This window comes from Anser anser (assembly GCF_964211835.1).
Source record: "Anser anser genome assembly, chromosome: 2".
Lineage (NCBI taxonomy): Eukaryota > Metazoa > Chordata > Aves > Anseriformes > Anatidae > Anser > Anser anser.
Genome location: NC_139721.1, coordinates 102,216,747 through 102,231,050, shown reverse-complemented (window position 1 = coordinate 102,231,050; position 14,304 = coordinate 102,216,747). Strand labels below are relative to the sequence as shown.

The following is a 14,304-nucleotide window of genomic DNA, read 5'->3' as shown; positions in this document are numbered from 1 at the left end:
TCAGAATCTGAACACTACAGTGTATAATGAACTTGCATTATGTCAAATGAAGAGGACAGCCAAGTGACAGAAGGTAGTGGCTTATTATGACACTGCATTATAATGCAGCTCTGGGGAATAAAACTCAGGAGAAATTATTTGGATGGAAAATTTTTGATCACAGGCAAGTTTTTATTTTCTGCAGTAAAAGTGTTTATTTTTCCAAACTGGAGCTTATTAGCAAAGGGCAGCTTTGTGAATTTCTTTACTGGAAAACAAACCCAGGAAAAGTCCCTGCAATTTCTGTCTTGGTAAAAGTGCTGGTGATTCAGAAATGAGGTTTGAAACACTTTTAAAATGACATTCTCAAATAATAATATTATGAACATTTAAATAACATAAAAATGGTTGAAGTAGGTAGAAAATGCCATAAACTGTATATTTTATCCATATATATATATATATATTTGAACTTCTAGTCTTTTTCGGTGATTTTTATTTGATTTTATATATATTTTTAATATTATTATTATTCTGTTGTAGCTTGGGAATTAAAAAAAATTCTAACAGCTTTTATGCCTTTCCTTTTCCTTTCAAACCAGAGGTCTTCCACGGACATAGAACGTACTTTTCTTCAACCGCAGACTTGTGACAAAAAGACAAAATCTGTAAAAAGCTCCAGATATAACTGGGTGGACAAGGATACCAGAAGAAAACTTGCATTATGTAGAGATTCTTCTATAGAAAAGAGTCTAAATACACATGAATAAGACTGCATTTTGGAAGTCAAGAAGGGAGAAAATTGTCAAAAGTTAGACTGAGTCACACAGACTTTAGGATTTTTTTTTTCTTAAAACAAAGAGCAAAGGGTCCTTTGTTCAACAAAAATAAGCAAATAACAACAATTATTTTTGTGTAGAATGGGCAGGATAAGACTTGAGATATAACCCCAAAAATGAACTAAATGTGTTGCTTTAGTTTTCAGTAAAAATGCAACAGTTGAGTGTAAAGAGAAAGTTTACAGAGTGAATGCAAAGGAAAATTTGGAAATGGAATGGACATATATGAAGTCAAAACAAAACTGAAAGATCTAAGTGTGCTCAAATCAGAAGGTAACTGCCACCCCAATTTTTTTTAAAGAATTGGCCTATTAAACAGTAAGCCTGGTACCAATCTGTTAGTAAATCTGTCAAGCTGTGGGAGCACTGAAATACTGGCAAATTTTGAATGTGGCAGTGAAATATAACTGAGGGAAGTGTGATTCAGGCAAAAAAGGGCATTTGACTGATCTCAGGAGTAGTTTGAAGAAAGGAATAATTGAGAATATACAGCTACATGACATTTGGTAGAAAACAGGTAAGAAGTGCACAGGGTTTCATCAGAGGTACTTTGTGCTAGAATACACACATCTTTCCTTCCTATTAACACCAATTTCCTAGCAGAGTAAGACAGTTTGTGTTTCAGTAAAACATTTGTTATGATGCTACAACAGTAATTATTAGGATCTTTAAGAGGAAGTGTGTCCTAAGGATCAGTGATGTCCAAGAACAAGGTATGGAGAACTTCTGATACTTCCAAATCTTTTCCTCTGAGATGAGTAGAACTTCTTTTCTCAGGAACAGAAGATGGAGAATAAGACATTTAAATGAAAGTGTTCAGGAACTCCACGAGAATATGATAAAAAGATGTTTGAAAATGGGATCTGTGAATAGTTAGGACTAACAAAGGATATTAAAAATTAGAAAAAAAAATCATTTGAAAGACAGCTACAGAGGCCAGAAATGATATTCACTATTATATTTTTATTACTGGCAATCTGATCTGTCATCAGAAGAAACTTTAGATGTTACAAACAAAAAAGAAATATTCAAGAACAAAGATGCAAGTGAGGACTAATAACCAGCTCATCAAGCATTACAAATGCATGGAGTTAAAGAATTCTGCCCTGAAAGAGAAGGGACTGAAACGGTCAGTTTAGCAGATGGAGGAGTCGTCTAACTCTTACACAGGAGCAAGCATTTCACCTCTGACAGCACTGAGCACACAAACACTGAAATGGAAGTACAGGGAGTGCAACCAGAGATGGTGGATCTCGCAGACCCATAGTGACAGCTGTGCTTAGCACCAATGCCTCTCATAAACTTTGAAGAGCAGTCCCTCAACCAGTTTCAAGAAGAGCAGCAATCTGTTTTCAAAGAACAGTCGCAGGACACACCAGAAGGGCTACTCTCTCAAAACTGTTCCAAAATGAATGTCAGAGGCTTAAACCAACAGAAGACACACAGCCCTTGACAAGGGGGTTTCATAAGAAATGTGACAAGAAAAAAAACAAACAGCAAAAATCATATAAGCTGATGGCTGCTGTACTAGCCAGGTGCACCTTAATATCAAAAAAGTAGTCTCAATCATCTACGACTATACAAGTTAGGCACTGGAATAGGCTGCCCAGGGAAGTGGTTGAGTCACCATCGCTGGAGGTCTTTAAAAGACGTTTAGATTTAGAGCTTAGTGATATGGTTTAGTGGAGGACTTGTTAGTGTTAGGTCAGAGGTTGGACTCCGTCTCTTCCAACCTAGATGATTCTGTGATTCTGCGATTGTATTTTGCAACATGATGCTAATACACACTCCAGTACATCATCATGTGCAAGAATGCAAATACTGGAATGGGTTCATACAGGGGCAAGCTAGGTTCATACAGGGGCTAGGCACACTGAATTTTATGAACAAGCATGTTAAGACATTACAGCCACATTCTAAGCTGGGCAATTAACTTCTGTCTGCCTATACTTTCCCTGAGAATTGAAATGGATATAGGATTCTGTATTTCGTAGGTAAAACTTTTCTGGCTGTGAATTTAACATTCATGAAAGGTGCCAGAATAATGGCCTGGAGACCAAAGTCTCCTATATGTGCAGAGCAATGTATTATGTGTATTATGGGCAGAAGCAGTGCAAGTTTGCTGCATTCTTCCAGTAACACAGTCCAAACGTGACGTGGACAACTTCTTTTTAAAGATTGTAGAATATTTTAAGACAGACTGGACTAGAAACCTAGGTAAAATCGTATATATATGACAAAAAAACGTGATGTTAAATATCATTCAGACAGCCTTGAGAAGGACTGAAATTTAAACATTATGTCAGCTTGTGGTTAACCTAAGTGGACTATAAGATTAAGCATGATCAGCTGTCATGATGTTAAGTGGTCCTTATCTATAGTAATGTGTATTCTTCTAAATCACCTTATTTTATAGGTGTTCTTTAGTGATATAATTTTTTTTTTCTCCAAAAGCCTTTATTACCTATTAAAACCATAGATTCTGCTGAAAAATTGAACAGCATGCTATTTCCGTGAATATAAATTAGACACAGAGGAATGCAAATAATTGATAAGGGAAGCTAAAAGTATTAATGAGACTCCATGGTCAATAGACATTAATAGCAAAAATAAATAATTTTTGTCCCAACTAGTATATAAATCAGGCAGAAAAGGAACACCTGCAATACATCAGTTCAAATTCTATTCAGATTTTTTCTGTCAGCAATAATGACAGTAAAAGGGCAAACGCACATGATAAATATTTCTGTTCTGTATTTTTCTGTACAAAAGGAAAATGGGAGACTGCATGCATGTTTTATAATGGATTACTTTCTGTTTCAGCAATAACTACAGAAGTTGTTCTCCATAATCTATTTCTGTTAACCATTCTTAGGTCAAATGCATATTTTTTTTCCAAGCAATTTTAAAGGTGTTGGCTCCCATGCTCATTTATCACCTTAGTGTTAACTTTTAATATTGGTAAAATAAAGATAAAATTCAGATAATTAGGAAGAAAAAAAGGCTTAGATTCATTGCACACTGTCTGCTTCTTAAAGATTCAGCTAATTCAAGCTCCCTTTTCCTCAGTTTAAAATAGGTACATAGGATGAGGATTCTTATTGCACATTAGACACTTTGACACTGTAAAGGGCAAAATAACGGATTCCAAATTTCTTCAGTAAAAAAAAATAAAAATTAAAAAATCAGAATAGTAACATAATGAAATACCAATCTGCATGGTTTCATGGAATACTGATTGGTATTTGGAATGCAAAATCAGTGTGGTAAAATCAACACGGGAGACATTAAGTGGGTTTATATCTAACTAACAATTTCCTGACAGTCAGAACTATTCATGAGGAACCACATAGAATAGGGCATGTCATGGCAATTCTACTGAATCTTCCAGTGTCTCAGTGTTATTTATTATAGTGATTTGAATAAATAATATGGAATATAATATTAAATCATTACTGGCAACAGCTAAACATAATGAAAATTTGGTGCCATGGTAAATAACAATAATAGCAGATCACTTAAGCAGAGTGCTTAGTTGACAGTGATCTCTAAAGGTGACCTGTCTTACATGCTGACCCAGCTTCCTAAGTTCTGTTCAAGCACAATAACAGGTGTCTTAGTATTGTGGAAAGCAATGCCCTACATCTTTCAACAAAGAATACATGCTGCATTCACAGGATGTGGCATTTTACCCCAGGGTAAATAAATTAAGAGATTACAGTAAATAAATGAAATGAGCAAAGCTCTTTTGAAGCAAGAGCAAAAGAAAAGAAAGGTTTCAGGTAAAATACAAGAGTGACTTTTCATCAGTGATAAACTTAAGCTCAAACAATTAATATTCCAAAGAAAATATTAAGATGCAATTTTAATGTCAGTTTCCAAATCCCTATAAGAAGAATAGATATCATACAGTAATGGCATCTCTAAATAGCAGACAAATCCATGAAAACAGAGTGGCTGGAAGCTGACATTAGGTAAATTTAAACTGGACCTAAAATGCATTTGCCTACAAATAATGGCAATTATTCACTCAAGTAATTTACCAAAAACACTGTCTGATTGTCCATTTCTTTGATTCAGATTCAACAACTAACCTCGATGAGAATTTAGGAACTTTTTAGGTTGTTGAACCTGGTCCTTATGATCCTCATGATCAAGACTGGACATATTTGTAAAAGACACCTTGGAGAGATGGGAACACAGGTACTAGTGAATGAAATTCTACATCTTTTATCATGTAGGAGATGGAACTGGATCATATGAGGTTAAATCTATTCTTCTGCAACTATATCATGTTGTGATGTTTCCTTAAGGAACCCCCCAGTGCACTTAGAAAGCAACACAGACCATCACAGTTATTACACATAAGATGAAACACTGTAAAGTTGAAGATATGAAGTTGAAGAGAGAGAAGTGACTGTTGAGATAGAAATGACTGCTCTACCCCCACCACACTTCTTTTCCCTTTCCCCTGACCCATAACAGATGACAGCTGTTTAACTTGATGTCCCATCTGTATCTCTTTCCTTGATGTGAAAGAGTCATTTGCTCTAGTGAAATAGCTCTCCCTTTCTGGCTAAGAACTTCTTCCCAACTGAACTTTTCTTGAAGAAGGTATATTTTGGCCTCAAAAATCACTGAAATGTGGAGTTAAAAGTGAAGGGTTGACTCTATCTCTTCCTTGGTCTTAGGTGGTATACAGCAAGGCCAGCAAGACTATAAAGACATTGGTTTCTTAGCAAATCACTAGTTAAATATCCTTCAAAACAACAATGAAAACACTACCCTTGAAATTGGGCTTATCAGCCTTTTTTTTCTTTTCTTTTCTTTTTTTTTTTTTTTTTTATAGATAGGTGGACAGGCAGACAAATATTTTATGCTATCTAAAACAAGAGCAGAGTAGAAAATACCTAGTGGAATGTACCAGTGCTGGAATCAGCATATTACGATAGCCTATGTCTGAAGCATTTTAATATGTTTTACTATGGAAGTTGACGTTTTCACTATAATAAATATCACTAATGTTTTTCTATGGCAAATGACTTCATCCTATGAGGATCCCCTGGAATGTCCCTGCTTTCAGTTAAAGACATTCTCTTTCATCTCTAAATAGATTACACCTTCAGCAGGTGTTCAAAATAGGCAGAGACCTGTAGCCTAATAAAGAGGGAAAAAAAAATGGGATGATTGGTCAGACATGGAAACTGCGAGGTGGTAATTATTTTCATATGACACGCGAGAGATGTTATAGCAGAGCTGACTAAAGCTGAACATGAGTTAGCCAGTCCTCCTGAACAGTGATGTCACCCAATTTTTGCTTTCTCCAGAGTTACGATGAATAAACAGGGAGGATTACTACAGTAACTTACTCTTAATGGGCAAGGAGTGACATCAACAGCAGCTGAGCAAACTGACCAAACTTAGTTGTGTGTCGTTGATTTTTTTTTCACTAGCAATGACTAACAAGGGGCAAGCATCTGACAGTACAAAGGGCCCTTGAAACTGCAAGGATGCTTCTGGTGGAACTTTTGAATAGGAACCACAATTTTACTCTTCTTCATTTTACAGTTGAAAGGTGTTTCAGTTAGCCTACAGCAAGCTCTTACCTTTGCTCATGACTTGGACACACACATGCAAACTCAAAACCAGTCAAAAACTGCCCCACTGCCTTTTCAACATAAAGCTGCATGATCTCCATTTTCTGCCTCATCCGTTGACATAAAGCTTTTCTTCATTGCTGGTTCTGGAATATCTTTGTAATGCATGTATTTTGTGTATGGATTATGGATATGTGTATGGATTATTTGTGTATGGAGTATGGATTTTAATAGCAGTGACACAAAGAAAGAAGACACAGAATGTAGAATGCTGAGCCTACGGTTAATCCTGGGGAGAATGCTGTGTTTAATTACATTTTCTTTTTCCAAACTGATAGAGACTTATAGAAATCCTTCCTGCTATTTAACGTTTGCAAATTTGCCCTCCCTAAAATTAGACCTGGCCACCTGGAAATATTTACCCATTGAACTGAAATGCTCTTGTGAAAGCACTGCCAGTGTAAATGGAATTCTTACCCCTGTAGAGTAATGGCACTTGCATTGTGCAGCCCTGAATGTAACCATGAGGTGCCCTGAGAGAAGGTCAGATACTTTGGACTCTGTTAAGTTAACTTTTTCATGTGAGGTGGACAGCATTTGCACTGACAATAAAAAGGGCATGACAACAATTTCAACTCCTGTCCTGCAAGCACTAAGGAAACCGTTCCAAATGGGAGCTTCAGAACTTTGACATCACATTGCTAAAAGTTCTGTGGGCTGATACTATTCAGATGTTCCTTGCTGAACATTAATTAAACAAAAGATAGAGTGTGCAAGCTAACCGTTTGCTTGTCCAAACACTAATAACACTGTGCTTCTCATTTTCACAAAGATATCTTCTTAGGGAAACCAACAGAATTTTCTAAACTGCATCAGTGAATAATGGTCCCAATGGTAATATCTGCAAGCTCAGCCACAAGATGAGATGAGGAGTAATACAGATAATGAAATGTTCCATCACAGACCAGTTAACTGTATCCTAAACATTTTCTTTTGGAGGTTTTTAACAGCTTGGAGTGGTTTTACAGCTCCTAAGTAGGTAGCAACACATTTTAGCCAGCAAACAGAAAAGCTTGGGAACAATGGCAGGTTTCCATTTTCCATTTCCATCCTGACTATGGACTTCTTTGGTAGCCCTGGACAAAAAGGCAAGCACTGTGAGCAAACTCGTATCTTCCAAGTTAAAAAAGGAAGAAAACACATACCTACAATGGAGATTAATCAGCTGATTTCTGAAAAGATTTTTACCTGTCGTGCATTGTCTGAATACTAGGTATTTGTGCTGCTAGTGATCAGCCATTTTATCCCTTATACTTCACAGTCAGAACACATTTAAGAGACAGGTTTAGATTTTGTGCAGTTCTTACTGTATTTTACCTTATTCTTGAATCTCAGAATGTGTTTGGGAATGCTTCTCCCCACCCCCACCCCCCCACCCAGAGGTATCAGATTTTCACCAGATGCCTAAAATGTCTCATAACATCTGTAACTCCAGTAAAAATGTCTGTATCAGTACAACTAAACAGCTCATTCTATGTGGAGATCTGGTAATGAAATACCAAACTGTCACTTATACAAGCAAGTTATTTCATTTCTGTGAGCTGGAGTGCTCACAGGAAGCTACTAGGGTAGCTTTATATGAAAGAATCACCTCCTGACTTCCACCCTTCTTTCTGATTCAGATGTCATTCTGCAATTCCAGCCTCACCACCCGTTTCTGTTTCCAGACGGTGACATGCAGCAGGCTTCCCATAAACATTGGGACATCCAGCCATACCTGGCCAATTCAGAACAGCTTCACAGCTAGACAGCAGAGGAAGTCTTTCCCAGTGATTCAGCTCTGAGACTATGAGAAAGCAGCCTAACATATACAAAAGATGTTTTCTTAACTTTTCATCTTAACCAGAGCTTGACGTACTGCTTCAGCATCACTGGCTGAGGAAATGTTTCCAATTGCCTGTGATCAGAGTTAACCAATAATCACTACAATAATACTGAGCTCTGATACTGATTTTCCTCATAAAAACCCTCAACAATTAGGTAGGGGAAGGAAGGATTGGGGTTTTGTAAGTGTCACTTTTTTTTTTTTTCTTCAGTTCAAACCCAACCTGTGTCAGTTGTGACTAATGTGGTTATTCAAAGAACTAACTTTTGTCTAGTGTAGATTTCCTTTGAAACTGATGTTGAGAGATAGGCTTTTCTGGTGGATGATTCAGGACAGAACAGTTAGGTCTTGCTCTGAATCACCTTCAGGAGCTTTCTTCTTCTCTCCATGGCATGGAGACAGGAACCTCACTGCCACATAAGGAGATGAGAAACTCCCTGTGGGGTCCTGCCGGTGGTCCATCTAACCCCCTTTTCTCACACCAACAGTGGCAACAGCAGATGTTGTTTGGAGAGAAAATGTGAGCCTGGCCACTTTCCGCGGGCCTTTCCCTTCAAACTCCCCAGCATCCGCAATTGTTGTATTAAGGATGTTAAAGGATATGTCCCTGCCTATTCCCTCTGGTAGTTATTTATGGACCTTTTTTAGTCTGCTGATACTGTCTGCCCCCACAGCCTCCTGTGGCAACAAATCCCAGAAGTTCAGTCTCCATTGTGTAAGCACTGTATCTGTTTTAAATCTTCTCCTACTAGTTTCAACGAGTTCCCCCTGGTTCTAGTACTGCAGGATTTGGTGGATAACAGTTCTGCATTCACCTTATCTGCCATCTTCATGACTTTTCTAAACCCCAAGCATACCTTCCCTCAGCCTTCACCTCTCCAAATTGAAGAGTTTCTGTCTTTTAGTTTCTTTCAGTTAGGCAGCTGCTGCACAACCATAGTCATTTTAGTGGCTCTTCTCTAACTCTACAATGTCCTTCTTGAGATGCAGAGACCAGAACGGCACACAACACCCACCTTGGATGTGCACCAAGGCTTTATATATTAGCAAAATGATGTCTTCTGTCTTGCTCTCAACACCCTTCCTGACAACGGCACACATTTTGTTAGCTGTTTGTACTGCCACTGATCATTAAGTTGATAATTTTGGAGAACCCTCTCTCCCTAGGGTGCGGATACTCCTCAGAAATACTTCCCTGAATGTCACTTCCAGATCGGCTATGTGCTCGATTTGTATGAAAGTATTCCCTTTTCTCAGACCAGCTCCCACTCAGAGCAAGACCACAGCAGCAGGCAGCTTTGCCGAGCGTCCCAAGCATTTGTTGGACTGAGAGGATGAACTACCTGCTGCAAACCCAAGAAAGCGGCTGAGGAAGGCTGTCCTGTAGCTCTCCCTGCTGTACCTCTCCTGTGAGCAAGCAGATTACATTAATATTCAAAGCTGTCAATTTGGCTCTGATCAGAGCAGCTAAATTCAGTTTAAGGGGGAAAAAAAAGAACGAGAACTAATCCCCAAAAAAGTCTGCTTCATGAGAAATATCTGAACACTTCTTTGTTGTTTTTATACTTCCTAGATGCTTGGTTACTGTCTCTGAATGGACAGCTTCAAAGGAGCAATTAAAAAATGTGTGCATGGACACACAGACAAGCCCTGTTTGCACACAAAAACTTTATTCTGGGCTACCTTATGTCACCCCTTTTAGCAGGAGTCATCACGAGGGCACGACACCAATAAGCAGACAATGAATAAAGAAAATAACTGTTTATAAGTTCATAGTTGGCATACGAAAGTTATTGAAGAGGAACTGATATTCTAGGCAACTGGCCATCACTGCTGCATGTCAACTCTGTTCCCTCAACTGTTACAGGGTGATTTTAATGCTCATTCTAAAAGCACTTCAGTGAGACCTCTGAGCTTCGCGCTTCGCAGGTACAATTTTTGGCTCTTTGATAAACATGCTTGCACTGTGTTGTTCAAGCACATTGTAGTCGGCAGGCAAAAACGTCAGGCAAATAAGCATTGAAGTGTCCACATGATCTACCTCCCACCTGCACTGAACTACAAGCATAATATTTCAACCACAAAACGTGAAGTCACATGAGAAAAGTTAGCGGAAGTGGATTACTGAATTAAATCCAGATTTGAGGACCCAATATCTATTCCAAACGTTTGACCTCAGTGCTACCAAGACAAAGTGTTGGTAGTTATACCAACTCAAGGTATATTAAGTGTTATAACCCCCTGATTTGGGGAAAAATCTGAGATAAATTCTCAGAACTTGGGCAGGTTTTTAATTTGAACCTGGAAACTCTGGATCATTTCTGGTGCTTGTTAAAAAGTGTGTGTGCATGTGTACTGTAAAGGGGGGATAACTTAATTACATAAGCAAATGATGATGTTATTTTACTCCCTTCACCTCCCCATACATGAAGTGCCCTCAGAAATTTCCTGAGTTTCCCCCAAAATAATCACAGACAGAGCCCCATCTCATCCCTCACAGGTAATATGTGCCTCTGTTGGTCATGAGTCTGAAAGTGATCTTAAATAACCAAAATTAAAACTGGTGCCGGTGATAAGAACACAGCATGGTGTTGCTCACTGCATATTATATGCCTTAGCTGGACATCATGTCTAGTGAGGGAGCTTCCGAATTTCATGGTTAATGGCAAAAATGCTGGATCGAGATTCTCAGCAAAGACACAGGTATTTGTGGGTACTTACTCCTGTTAGAGCCCCAGCAGGCCCTCCCATCTGACACAAGGCTTGAAATTGCCTCTCCTAGAAGATCACTGGTGCCTCAGAAAGCAGAACTGGTGGATACTTCCAAAAGCACCAAGGAAAGGCAGAACACACTGGGAGAACTGACAACCTGATGAGCTCAGCTGAGCCTGTGTGCTCACATGCACCCTGCCTCCACTTATGGCTTTTCATTCAGATCCCAAATCAAACAACAGCAATGACTCGTTTGGTATTTCTGATCTACGGATCTCAGAACTCCCTGTCAGTTGGATTATTTCAGTTTTAAAGATGGAGAAATGAGGGACTTGTCCTTTTACACAGAAATCAAGGGCAGAACCAAAGAATCCAGACTTGCTAAGTTCCCATCTAATACTCTACTCAGAAAAGAGCTGTAAGCAGTCAGGCTTCCCCTTACCATTTTTACCACAGGATGTATTTACTCTTCCACAGTGATTTGTTTCACAGGGGATTCACAATGGACAAAGCAGCAGCAATGCAAAAGATCAACATATTCTCTTTAAGCCACTTGTTGGTGTCCTCAGTGTTTCACTTATGCCAGTTATCTGCTGGTCACTGTCACAGAGGGAATATCCATTGACGTGGGACACTGCAGCTTTTCCCAATGGCCTGTGTACGATGACTACCTTGACTGACTACCTGCCGGCATAACCTCTTGTTGAGTTCAGCTCAAAGAAAACAGCCAGCTTACGAGCTTCATTCAATTCCCTCCCACATGTCAGCAGATTTAGAAGTACTCAAAACAGAACAAAATGTATCCCCATCATAGAGGGAGTTAAAGCAAGATGAAATTGGACCTTTCATACAACACAAGAACTGGGACCTATTTTTTTTGAGGACAAGCCAAATAATACATATTCATACATGGAAGTTAAAAAAAAGAAAGACTTTTGATCAGATTTTCTGCTGATGTAACCCAGTCACTGAAATCAGGGGAGCTATTCCAGTTTACATTAACGAAGCACATTAACATCCAGTTCTCCTCTTGCAAACAGAGTTATAAGTCTTTCTAAAATCCACAGGCAATATTACTTTGGGAAGCACATCAGCTGAAGAGCTTTTGTCTAAGACTTGATTTTTAGTTTCTCTTTCCATCTACCAAGGGTTAATATTAATCTTCAGCATCAGAGCCCAGTTCAACTGACTTCTGGTCCCACAGACAGTGTTAACTTCAGTGGCGTTGAGAATTGGCTCTAAAAGCTAAAAGATAGCAAGAGTCTGTACATACAATGTTGCGTATGCTGTGATTAAGTGTAGTAAAACAAACACAGAACAGAGAATTTAGGATTTGTAAGAGAAATACAGCCATTACCCATTATTCTGCAGCTGGCCCAAAAGTATTCTTGATAAAACTCTGCTGACCTAAGTCCAACTGCATTAGGAATGATTTTGATGTATTATTTGTGCAAGTTTTAAAACAGTGTACAACTTACTTTCATGCAATCTATTTTTCAATAATAGCTTCAACTCACCTATAAATGTTAAATGCTGCTCCAACTTTAGCCACAAATTTTCACCCAACTTGGAACCAAACAGGATCCGGCATCTGGGACTCCCTCCCTGTGGGGTTTAAATCGTTGGTGTGACTCTAATCGCAACCTCTGGAAATATCTTTGAAGACAGTATCACTCAAGACATTTTTCACATTACAAAGCTGTTTCTCAAAAAAAAAAAAAAAGAAAAAAAAAGACAATTATTCCAGTAATATGCAGAAAATCAGCCTATCAAGTCAGCAAGGCAGGACACTACATACAGGTTGTATGAACAGCTTCATTTAGATGTAGTTTAACTCGATAGTCTCTATAGGTTCAGAAAAATTCTCTTTGTAAATAGATTTTACCCCACATGCAATGCTTTAAACAAACACCGATCACAGAACATGCGCATATATATATTTTTTGTCATAACATCTCACACTAATATCATCATCAGTGTCACCTGGTTTATGTATTCATATCTCCTGATTTTTATTTTTAAGTGTGAATGGCATCGCCTATGCTAAAATAACATGGATGTAAAAAGTATCCCTTTTAAAGAAACAACTCGCTGTTCAGTGATTTGGAAAGCAAAAAGATCAATGACTAGCACAGCAGAGAACACAGGTATAGTTCAGAAGGAAAGCAAACATACTTGCTTTTGTTAGCCAGACTGATTTTATATGAGAACTTCTTAAAACAGAACATTTATACTTATCCTGCCCCCCTGAGAAAAGTGTCATCCATTAGTATAAAAAAAGGCAAGAAGTTGAAAGCTATTCTTTACCCCACCCTCTAGACTGAGTTCCTATCCTCAGATGAACTTTATTTTTTGACCAGCTCACTAATGATGATTGAAAACACTGGCCCCTCTAAACAGCACATAAGTATTAGTGTTCACAGGAACAAGAAGACTGGCCTTAATTGGTCCTTTTATATAAAATTGGAAACATAAAACTTCTAAATATAAGTTTCTGGCACATCTTTTGTTGCTATTACAGTAAAATAGGTACAAAAGAGTGAGATTCCTTGTGATTTGCAATGAAATCTGTGCCAGAATGTTTTCAAGTGACTGCTCTTCAAGATTTTGTAAGATAAAATCCACAATTAGGAAAAAAGAGGCAGGTTGCTGATATACTAACCTTTCTCTCTCAGTCCCACTCCTTTAGTTATTTCTGATCCAGCAGGGAAATGAAATATGTCTGTAAGCCATCTAGATAGGCTCAGCATCACTCTGATGTTTTATGTGGTATCAATTCATGGCATTGGAATTGGTGTTAGAAATTCCAGCTTCACTAAATGAACAATGATTATCTGGATTCTGAAGCTGCCAGAAAAAAAAAATCAGAAAAAAAAGAAAAAAAAAAAGAAAAAAAAAAGAAAAAAAATACAGCTACAGTTTTTCCCAAAAGCCCTTTCTGCCCTTTCTGGAAGGAAGGGGTAAAAATAGAGGCAGCTCATTAATATGTCTTGGCAGCGCTTAATGGCAGCTGGTCTGAAGAGTTAGATCAGTGGGCCTTTCCAGCAGTACTCCCGGACCACTGCCAGCAGGTGTTGCTGTGTTCAACAAAATGAGAAGAAGTGGAGGGGTGGGGAGAAAAATATTTATAAAGAGAGAAATAGGTGTGAAAAAAAATTAGTCACTGAGTAAAGCTTTCATTAGGCCTTTGGTAAAGCTGTACGCTAATTCCCCGAGGCAATAAGGAGCATGCTCTGAAATGAATAATGCTTTTCACTTCTCCTAATCTCCTTTCAGAAGTTATCCCATGCTA

The 14,304-nt window shown here is 38.3% G+C and overlaps 1 long non-coding RNA gene across 2 annotated transcripts; it reads right to left on the bottom strand.

The window, feature by feature from the left end:
• Window positions 1–9,736: 9,736 nt before the first annotated feature.
• LOC310894322 lies at window positions 9,737–14,074 on the bottom strand. Of its 2 annotated transcripts, none has more exons than XR_014579808.1 (3): window positions 13,188–13,646; window positions 12,530–12,711; window positions 9,737–12,257 (listed from the first exon to the last, which is right to left on the bottom strand). It is a non-coding gene; the product is annotated as an uncharacterized lncRNA (long non-coding RNA). The 2 variants fall into 2 exon arrangements; XR_014579807.1 differs by lacking the exon at window positions 13,188–13,646 and adding an exon at window positions 13,675–14,074 and having other exon boundaries at window positions 9,738–12,257.
• Between the last annotated feature and the right edge of the window lie 230 nt (window positions 14,075–14,304).